The sequence below is a fragment of the Choloepus didactylus genome, chromosome 26 (assembly GCF_015220235.1).
Source record: "Choloepus didactylus isolate mChoDid1 chromosome 26, mChoDid1.pri, whole genome shotgun sequence".
Lineage (NCBI taxonomy): Eukaryota > Metazoa > Chordata > Mammalia > Pilosa > Megalonychidae > Choloepus > Choloepus didactylus.
In genome coordinates this window covers 16,668,834-16,680,940 of record NC_051332.1, presented here as the reverse complement: position 1 = coordinate 16,680,940, position 12,107 = coordinate 16,668,834, and positions in this window count along the sequence as shown.

Sequence of the window (12,107 nt, the reverse complement as noted above, 5' to 3'; positions counted from 1 at the left end):
CTGGGTTTTTAGAAAACACATCTGCCATTCTGTTTACTGTTTCAGCTTTAATTATGGAATATTCTTAAATATTTAAAGTGAAACAAGAGGATCCAGAAACTTTCTAAGTGTTGTAAAATGTTTTGAATTGATATTGACCTTGTATGGGAGAGAATAGAGGCAGTGGGTTTTAAAGAAATGCCTTGCAAAAATATAGTTTAATCATGGTGGAAAAGTGTTGCTAATTTGATTCTTTATTTCACTGAATGTAATGAGAATTATGATAAGGATTTAAAAAAATTTTAAGCAGGTGGACTCAATTTTAGTAATTTTTAATTATCAAAAAATCAATGTTTCCTTAAATTTTATCAGTGCTTTGCCCTAATTATCCAGCATTCATACTGGCTTTCTGTTGGCAACTCAATTATGTAGTATTTTTAAAGGTAATTATAATGTGTATTTGACAATAGAAGAGAAAAGCAAGAATATTAAGACAGAAAAATTGTTCTTTGCAAATATTAATGATGGACCCTGGAATGTGAAAATGTCCCTTTATAATTACAAATTGAATTATTTTACTTTTGTACCATTTTTCACACCTCAAGTGACTCCATGTTACAATGTGTGTTTGTATATCTGCAGAGGAAGAAAATGATGATTGAAATGTCACTTTGAAAAACCAGAATAAAATGATATCTGTCAGTGTTGCATCAATACTTTTGGTTTTGAAATAATTAATATTTTTTTATTTTAAAATTAATTCCAATGGCATTTTCATACTCAGCAGATGTGATTATTTTTCTGTAATCCATAAATGTTTAATACAAGTAGATTTTGCATGGTTTGGACACAGAAATAGCAGATCTTATGGAAATAAATGATACTGCTTATCAAATTAAAAATATACTTGAGACATATAACAGATTTGAAGAGGCAGAGGAAAGAATTAGCCAACTATAGGATAGGGTGATGGAATGTAAATCAGAGAAGAAAAACTGGTGTAAATAGTTGAAAAATATGTAATTGAACTCAGGAAAATGATGAACAACATGAACTACTCAAATGATAACTCAATTTCAATTCCTAAAGCCATGAAAACTTGCTACTGGATGAACAATTCTGAAATAATATTTAAAATGCTACCTAATGACCATATTTCCCAACTGTAAAGAATTGATCAGTTTCTTCTTTAAAAGACCAACATTAAATTTTATAAATACTGTCTCTTTTATATTTCTGCATATGCTATGGATGAAATCATTTTGAAATGAAATAGTCCAAAGACATTTTAAAAGGCTATGCAGAGAAGGGGGCAAGATGGCAGACTGGTGAGCTGTAAGTTTTAGCTACTCCTCCAGGAAAGTAGGTAAAAAGCCAGGAACTGCGTGGACTGGACACCACAGAGCAATCTGTCTTTGGGCATACTTCATACAACACTCATGAAAACGTGGAACTGCTGAGATCAGCGAAATCTGTAAGTTTTTGTGGCCAGGGGACCCGCGCCCCTCCCTGCCAGGCTCAGTCCCGGGGGAGGAGGGGCTGTCAGCTCCGGGAAGGAGAAGGGAGAATTGCATTGGCTGCTCTTATCGGAAACTCACTCTACTGATTCAAACTCCAACCATAGATAGACTGAGACCAGACACCAGAGACTCTGAGAGCAGCCAGCCCAGCAGAGAGGAGACAGGCATAGAAAAAAAACAACACGAAAAACTCCAAAATAAAAGCGGAGGATTTTTGGAGTTCTGGTGAACGCAGAGGGGGGAAGGGCGGAGCTCAGGCCTTGAGGCGCATATGCAAATCCTGAAGCAAAGCTGATCTCTCTGCCCTGTGCACCTTTCCTTAATGGCCCTGGTTGCTTTGTCTATTAGCATTTCAATAACCCATTAGATCTCTGAGGAGGGCTGTTTTGTTTTTTTTTTTGTTTTTTTTTTTTTAAATCCTTTTTGCTTTTTCTAAAACAATTACTCTAAGAAGCTCAATACAGAAAGCTTCAAAGAATTGCAATTTGGGCACGTCAAGTCAAGAGCAGAACTAAGAGAGCTCTGAGACAAAAGGCAATAATCCAGTGGCTGAGAAAATTCACTAAACAACACAACTTCCCAAGAAAAGGGGGGTGTCCGCTCACAGCCACCATCCTGGTGGACAGGAAACACTCCTGCCCATCACCAGCCCCATAGCCCAGAGCTGCCCCAGACAACCCAGTGTGACGGAAGTGCTTCAAATAACAGGCACACACCACAAAACTGGGCGTGGACATTAGCCTTCCCTGCAACCTCAGCTGAATCTCCCAGAGCTGGGAAGGTGGAGCAGTGTGAATTAACAAAGCCCCATTCAGCCATCATTTGAGCAGACTGGGAGCCTCCCTACACAGCCCAGCAGCCCAGAACTGCCCTGGGGGGATGGCAATCACCTGTGACATAGCACAGTCATCCCTCAACAGAGGACCCAGGGTGCACGGCCTGGAAGAGGGGCCCACTTGCAAGTCTCAGGAGCCATACGCCAATACCAAAGACTTGTGGGTCAGTGGCAGAGACAAACTGTGGCAGGACTGAACTGAAGGATTAGACTATTGCAGCAGCTTTAAAACTCTAGGATCATCAGGGAGATTTGATTGTTAGGGCCACCCCCCCTCCCCAACTGCCCAGAAACACGCCCCACATACAGGGCAGGCAACACCAACTACACACGCAAGCTTGGTACACCAGTTGGGCCCCACAAGACTCACTCCCCCACTCACCAAAAAGGCTAAGCAGGGGAGATCTGGCTTGTGGAGAACAGGTGGCTCGTGGACGCCACCTGCTGGTTACTTAGAGAAAGTGTACTCCACGAAGCTGTAGATCTGATAAATTAGAGATAAGGACTTCAACTGGTCTACAAACCCTAAAAGAACCCTATCAAGTTCAGCAAATGCCACGAGGCCAAAAACAACAGAAAATTATAAAGCATATGAAAAAACCAGATGATATGGATAACCCAAGCCCAAGCACCCAAATCAAAAGACCAGAAGAGACACAGCACCTAGAGCAGCTACTCAAAGAACTAAAGATGAACAATGAGACCATAGTACGGGATATGAAGGAAATCAAGAAGACCCTAGAAGAGCATAAAGAAGACATTGCAAGACTAAATAAAAAAATGGATGATCTTATGGAAATTAAAGAAACTGTTGACCAAATTAAAAAGATTCTGGACACTCATAGTACAAGACTAGAGGAAGTTGAACAACGAATCAGTGACCTGGAAGATGACAGAATGGAAAATGAAAGCATAAAAGAAAGAATGGGGAAAAAAATTGAAAAACTCGAAATGGACCTCAGGGATATGATAGATAATATGAAACGTCCGAATATAAGACTCATTGGTGTCCCAGAAGGGGAAGAAAAGGGTAAAGGTCTAGGAAGAGTATTCAAAGAAATTGTTGGGGAAAACTTCCCAAATCTTCTAAACAACATAAATACACAAATCATAAATGCTCAGCGAACTCCAAATAGAATAAATCCAAAAAAACCCACTCCGAGACATATACTGATCACACTGTCAAACATAGAAGAGAAGGAGCAAGTTCTGAAAGCAGCAAGAGAAAAGCAATTCACCACAGACAAAGGAAACAGCATAAGACTAAGTAGTGACTACTCAGCAGCCACCATGGAGGCAAGAAGGCAGTGGCACGATATATTTAAAATTCTGAGTGAGAGGAATTTCCAGCCAAGAATACTTTATCCAGCAAAGCTCTCCTTCAAATTTGAGGGAGAGCTTAAATTTTTCACAGACAAAGAAATGCTGAGAGAATTTGCTAACAAGAGACCTGCCCTACTGGAGATACTAAAGGAAGCCCTACAGACAGAGAAACAAAGACAGGACAGAGAGACTTGGAGAAAGGTTCAGTACTAAAGAGATTCGGTATGGGTACAATAAAGGATATTAATAGAGAGAGGGAAAAATATGGCAAACATAATCCAAAGGATAAGATGGCCGATTCAAGAAATGCCTTCACGGTTTTAATGTTGAATGTAAATGGATTAAACTCCCCAATTAAAAGATATAGATTCACAGAATGGATCAAAAAAAATGAACCATCAATATGTTGCATACAAGAGACTCATCTTAGACACAGGGACACAAAGAAACTGAAAGTGAAAGGATGGAAAAAAATATTTCATGCAAGCTACAGCCAAAAGAAAGCAGGTGTAGCAATATTAATCTCAGATAAAATAGACTTCAAATGTAGGGATGTTTTGAGAGACAAAGAAGGCCACTACATACTAATAAAAGGGGCAATTCAGCAAGAAGAAATAACAATCGTAAATGTCTATGCACCCAATCAAGGTGCCACAAAATACATGAAAGAAACACTGGCAAAACTAAAGGAAGCAATTGATGTTTCCACAATAATTGTGGGAGACTTCAACACATCACTCTCTCCTATAGATAGATCAACCAGACAGAAGACCAATAAGGAAATTGAAAACCTAAACAATCTGATAAATGAATTAGATTTAACAGACATCTACAGGACATTACATCCCAAATCACCAGGATACACATACTTTTCTAGTGCTCACGGAACTTTCTCCAGAATAGATCATATGCTGGGACATAAAACAAGCCTCAATAAATTTAAAAAGATTGAAATTATTCAAAGCACATTCTCTGACCACAATGGAATACAATTAGAAGTCAATAACCATCAGAGACTTAGAAAATTCACAAATACCTGGAGGTTAAACAACACACTCCTAAACAATCAGTGGGTTAAAGAAGAAATAGCAAGAGAAATTGCTAAATATATAGAGACGAATGAAAATGAGAACACAACATACCAAAACCTATGGGATGCAGCAAAAGCAGTGCTAAGGGGGAAATTTATAGCACTAAACGCATATATTAAAAAGGAAGAAAGAGCCAAAATCAAAGAACTAATGGAACAACTGAAGAAGCTAGAAAATGAACAGCAAACCAATCCTAAACCAAGTACAAGAAAAGAAATAACAAGGATTAAAGCAGAAATAAATGACATAGAGAACAAAAAAACAATAGAAAGGATAAATATCACCAAAAGTTGGTTCTTTGAGAAGATCAACAAGATTGACAAGCCCCTAGCTAGACTGACAAAATCAAAAAGAGAGAAGACCCATATAAACAAAATAATGAATGAAAAAGGTGACATAACTGCAGATCCTGAAGAAATTAAAAAAATTATAAGAGGATATTATGAACAACTGTATGGCAACAAACTGGATAATGTAGAAGAAATGGACAATTTCCTGGAAACATATGAACAACCTAGACTGACCAGAGAAGAAATAGAAGACCTCAACCAACCCATCACAAGCAAAGAGATCCAATCAGTCATCAAAAATCTTCCCACAAATAAATGCCCAGGGCCAGATGGCTTCACAGGGGAATTCTACCAAACTTTCCAGAAAGAACTGACACCAATCTTACTCAAACTCTTTCAAAACATTGAAAAAAATGGAACACTACCTAACTCATTTTATGAAGCTAACATCAATCTAATACCAAAACCAGGCAAAGATGCTACAAAAAAGGAAAACTACCGGCCAATCTCCCTAATGAATATAGATGCAAAAATACTCAACAAAATACTTGCAAATCGAATCCAAAGACACATTAAAAAAATCATACACCATGACCAAGTGGGGTTCATTCCAGGCATGCAAGGATGGTTCAACATAAGAAAAACAATCAATGTATTACAACACATTAAAAATTCGAAAGGGAAAAATCAATTGATCATCTCAATAGATGCTGAAAAAGCATTTGACAAAATCCAACATCCCTTTTTGATAAAAACACTTCAAAAGGTAGGAATTGAAGGAAACTTCCTCAACATGATAAAGAGCATATATGAAAAACCCACAGCCAGCATAGTACTCAATGGTGAGAGACTGAAAGCCTTCCCTCTAAGATCAGGAACAAGACAAGGATGCCCGCTGTCACCACTTTTATTCAACATTGTGCTGGAAGTGCTAGCCAGGGCAATCCGGCAAGACAAAGAAATAAAAGGCATCCAAATTGGAAAAGAAGAAGTAAAACTGTCATTGTTTGCAGATGATATGATCTTATATCTAGAAAACCCTGAGAAATCGACTATAAACCTATTAGAGCTAATAAACAAATTTAGCAAAGTAGCGGGATACAAGATTAATGCACATAAGTCAGTAATGTTTCTATATGCTAGAAATGAACAAACTGAAGAGACACTCAAGAAAAAGATACCATTTTCAATAGCAACTAAAAAAATCAAGTACCTAGGAATCAACTTAACCAAAGATGTAAAAGACCTATACAAAGAAAACTACATAACTCTACTAAAAGAAATAGAAGGGGACCTTAAAAGATGGAAAAATATTCCATGTTCATGGATAGGAAGGCTAAATGTCATTAAGATGTCAATTCTACCCAAACTCATCTACAGATTCAATGCAATCCCAATCAAAATTCCAACAACCTACTTTGCAGACATGGAAAAGCTAGTTATCAAATTTATTTGGAAAGGGAAGATGCCTCGAATTGCTAAAGACACTCTAAAAAAGAAAAACGAAGTGGGAGGACTTACACTCCCTGACTTTGAAGCTTATTATAAAGCCACAGTTGCCAAAACAGCATGGTACTGGCACAAAGATAGACATATAGATCAATGGAATCGAATTGAGAATTCAGAGATAGACCCTCAGATCTATGGCCGACTGATCTTTGATAAGGCCCCCAAAGTCACCGAACTGAGCCATAATGGTCTTTTCAACAAATGGGGCTGGGAGAGTTGGATATCCATATCCAAAAGAATGAAAGAGGACCCCTACCTCACCCCCTACACAAAAATTAACTCAAAATGGACCAAAGATCTCAATATAAAAGAAAGTACCATAAAACTCCTAGAAGATAATGTAGGAAAACATCTTCAAGACCTTGTATTAGGCGGCCACTTCCTAGACTTTACACCCAAAGCACAAGCAACAAAAGAGAAAATAGATAAATGGGAACTCCTCAAGCTTAGAAGTTTCTGCACCTCAAAGGAATTTCTCAAAAAGGTAAAGAGGCAGCCAACTCAATGGGAAAAAATTTTTGGAAACCATGTATCTGACAAAAGACTGATATCTTGCATATACAAAGAAATCCTACAACTCAATGACAATAGTACAGACAGCCCAATTATAAAATGGGCAAAAGATATGAAAAGACAGCTCTGAAGAGGAAATACAAATGGCCAAGAAACACATGAAAAAATGTTCCGCTTCACTAGCTATTAGAGAGATGCAAATTAAGACCACAATGAGATACCATCTAACACCGATTAGAATGGCTGCCATTAAACAAACAGGAAACTACAAATGCTGGAGGGGATGTGGAGAAATTAGAACTCTTATTCATTGTTGGTGGGACTGTATAATGGTTCAGCCACTCTGGAAGTCAGTCTGGCAGTTCCTTAGAAAACTAGATATAGAGCTACCATTCGATCCAGCGATTGCACTTCTCGGTATATACCCGGAAGATTGGAAAGCAGTGACACGAACAGATATCTGCACGCCAATGTTCATAGCAGCATTATTCACAATTGCCAAGAGATGGAAACAACCCAAATGTCCTTCAACAGATGAGTGGATAAATAAAATGTGGTATATACACACGATGGAATACTACACGGCAGTAAGAAGGAACGATCTGGTGAAACATATGACAACATGGATGAACCTTGAAGACATAATGCTGAGCGAAATAAGCCAGGCAGAAAAAGAGAAATATTATATGCTACCACTAATGTGAACTTTGAAAAATGTAAAACAAATGGTTTATAATGTAGAATGTAGGGGAACTAGCAGTAGAGAGCAATTAAGGAAGGGGGAACAATAATCCAAGAAGAACAGATAAGCTATTTAACGTTCTGGGGATGCCCAGAAATGACTATGGTCTGTTAATTTCTGATGGATGTAGTAGGAACAAGTTCAGTGAAATGTTGCTATATTATGTAACTTTCTTGGGGTAAAGTAAGAACATGTTGGAAGTTAAGCAGTTATCTTAGGTTAGTTGTCTTTTTCTTACTCCCTTGTTATGGTCTCTTTGAAATGTTCTTTTATTGTATGTTTGTTTTCTTTTTAACTTTTTTTTTCATACAGTTGATTTAAAAAAGAAGGGAAAGTTAAAAAAAAAAAAAAAAGAAAAAAGACAAACAAGGAAAAAAAAAAAAAAGATGTAGTGCCCCCTTGAGGAGCCTGTGGAGAATGCAGGGGTATTCGCCTACCCCACCTCCATGGTTGCTAACATGACCACAGACATAGGGGACTGGAGGTTTGATGGGTTGAGCCCTCTACCATAAGTTTTACCCTTGGGAAGACGGTTGCTGCAAAGGAGAGGCTAGGCCTCCCTGTATTTGTGCCTAAGAGTCTCCTCCTGAATGCCTCTTTGTTGCTCAGATGTGGCCCTGTCTCTCTGGCTAAGCCAACTTGAAAGGTAAAATCACTGCCCTCCCCCCTACGTGGGATCAGACACCCAGGGAAGTGAATCTCCCTGGCAACGTGGAATATGACTCCCGGGGAGGAATGTAGACCCGGCATCGTGGGATGGAGAACATCTTCTTGACCAAAAGGGGGATGTGAAAGGAAATGAAATAAGCTTCAGTTGCAGAGAGATTCCAAAACGAGCCGAGAGATCACTCTGGTGGGCACTCTTACGCACACTTTAGACAACCTTTTTTAGGTTCTGAAGAATTGGGGTAGCTGGTGGTGGATACCTGAAACTATTAAACTACAACCCAGAACCCATGAATCTCGAAGACAGTTGTATAAAAATGTAGCTTATGAGGGGTGACAGTGGGATTGGGAATGCCATAAGGACCAAACTCCACTTTGTCTAGTTTATGGATGGATGTGTAGAAAAGTAGGGGAAGCAAACAAACAGATAAAGGTACCCAGTGTTCTTTTTTACTTCAATTGCTCTTTTTCACTCTAATTATTATTCTTGTTATTTTTGTGTGTGTGCTAATGAAGGTGTCAGGGATTGATTTAGGTGATGAATGTACAACTATGTAATGGTACTGTAAACAATCGAAAGTACAATTTGTTTTCTATGACTGCGTGGTATGTGAATATATCTCAATAAAATGATAAAAAAAAAAGAAGGGAAAAAAAAAAAAAAGGCTATGCAGACTGAGGAGCTAAGATGGTGGCATTGAGAGGAGTGAAAGACTGTTAGTCTACCCCTGGAACAATTCATAAATGACCAAAAACTAGTAAATAACCTGGAATATCTGTGGGGAGACAAACATGACTGTGAACTCATCATCCACCAACCTGAATTGGGAGGAATGCCTAAGATTGCAGCATAAAATCTGTAAGTAAAACTGCAGACCCATGCTGAGAGATGAGAGCCAAGAGCCCCTCCCTCATAGAAGCCTTGCAGTTCTAGAGAGCAGCACTCTCTCAGCCCAGCTCCAACTGGGGTTTTAATGTTAACTGTTCAATACAGACAGCGAATCCTCAACAAGCAGACAGAGGATTTGGTGACAACTGACCTTGGGAGAGTTGAGAGACATGTCTGTCTCAGGACAGGAGCCCAGAGGATCAGGTGCTATCTCTGGCTGACAGGTGAACCTGGGAGGTTTTCTGTCCCTTTCTGTCTCTGTGGAGAAAACCTCAGCCATTTTCAGCCCACAGTGCTTTGCAGTAAAGACAGACTCCATCAATTTAAAATCAAAGCACTTTGATCAGCAAAATCAGAGAAAAAAATAACTTATTGATATGCAGTGACCTCTCTTGAGGGGGCATAGTTTCCCAAGAGGAAAGGGAAGGGCTCAGTTCTACTTCTTTCCTTTCTGGAACCAGACCCCAAAACCTGGGGGAATGGAGCAATGGGTCACATCCCCTTACACCAGATGGTGACAGGCTGACAGGTACACCTCTTGGGCAGAAAAGCACAGGTGTATAAATCCTCTAAGAAAAACCATCAGGGAAAACATATGCTAATATTTCCTCCTTCTGTGACCTTAGCATATTGTTATCTGGGTAAACCTGATTGGGGTGGCCTAGGAAGTCAGATGCCTAGACAACAGAAAATTACAACCTACACTAAGAAAAATGAACCTATGGCCCAGTCAAAGGAACAAATGTACACTTCATCTGAGATACAGGAATTTAAACAACTAATGATAAAACAGGTCAAAAAATTTAGAGACTATTTCACTAAAGAGATAGAGGGTGTAAATAAAACACTGGGCATACATAAGGCAGAAATGTGAAGTTCAGAAAAACAACTAGTAGAATCTATGGAAATGAAAGGCACAATGAGAGACAAAAGATACAATGGAAACATACAAAAGCAGATCTCAAGAGGCAGAAGAAAACACCCAAGAACTGGAAAACAAAACACCTGAAAGCCTACATGCAAAGGAGCAGATGGAGAAAAGAATGAAAAAACATGAGCAACATCTCCAGGAACTTAAGGATGAAACAAAGTACAAGAATGTACATCTCATTGGTGTCCCAGGGAGAGAAGGGAAAAGGGGCAGAAGCAATAATAGAAGAAATAATCAATGAAAATTTCCCATCTCTTATGAAAGACAGAAAATTACAGATCCAAGAAGCACAGCATACTCCAAACAGAATAGATCTGAATAGGCCTATGCCAAGACACTTAATCAGCTTATCAAATGTCAAAGACAAAGAGAGAATCCTGAAAGCAGCAAGAGAAAACTGATCCATCACATACAAAGGAAGCTTAATAAGACTATGTGCAGATCTCTCAGCAGAAACCATGAAGGCAAGAAGGAAATGGTGTGATATATTTAAGATACTGAAAGAGAAAAACCACCAACCAAGATTCCTATATCCAGCAAAGCTATCCTTCAAATATGAGGGAGAGCTCAAAATATTATCTGACAAAGAGATAATGAGAGAATTTGTGAACAAGACACCCACCCTACAGAAAATACTAAAGGGAGCACTACAGAGTGATAGGAGAAGACAGGAGTGCATGGTTTGTAACACAATTTTGGTAGATGGTAACACAGAAATATAAGGACACTGAACAAAGATAACTATGAATACGGTTGAGAGAGGAAGTTTGGGAGCATGTGAGACACCAGAAGAAAAGAGGAAAGATAAAGAATGGGACTGTGAACTTGGTAAAATCTAGAGTGTTCAACAATTGTGATAAAATGTACAAATATGTTCTTTTATGAGGGAGAACAAGCAAATGTCAACCTTGCAAGGTGTTAAAAATGGGGAGGCATTGGGGGAGGGATGCAATCAACAAAAATCAGAGACTGTAACTAACAGAATTGTATTATGTTTCCTTTAATGTAACAAACGTGATATACCAAGGTAAATGCAGATAAGAGGGGAGTATAGGGGAGGCATGTTAAACACTTGACATTGGTGGTGTTGTCTGACTCTTTACTTCAATTTAAGGTTACATTTCCTTTTTGCTACTTCCCAGCTGTCATTTTTTTTTCCTCTTTCTTTTGCCTCTCTGCCTTCCTTGACTCTCCCTCCTGCCTTGTGGAAGAAATGTAGATGCCCTTATATAGATAGTGGTGAAGGTGGTGAACACATAAATATATGATCATACAGAGAACCATCAATTGTTTACTTAGGATGCAATGTATGGTGTGTGAACAAAACCATCTTTAAAAAATGGGTTGATGACAAAACCTCAAGGGCAATACACTGAGTGAAATAAGCCAGACCCATAAGGATAAATATTGCAGGGTCTCACTCATAAGAACTAATTATAATATGCAAACTCATAGACATGAAATACAAGGTACCAAAATATAGGATGAGGCTTAAGAATGGGAAGCAGTTGCTTAGTATGAGCTGAATGTTCAACTAGAATGAACTTAAATGTTTGGAAATGAACAGATGTAGCAAGATGTGAGAATAAGTGACAGTGGCAAATGGTGCATGAATGAGGTGGAAAGGGGAAGCTCAGATTCATATGTCACCAGAAGAAAAGTTGGAGGTCAAAATATGGGAATGTATAAAACTGAATCCTATGGTGGGCAATGTCCAGGGTTAACTGTACAAATATTAAAAAACTCTTCCATGAACCAAAACAAATGTATGACAATACAACTAGAAGTTAATAATAGAGGGGCATATAGGGAAGAAATA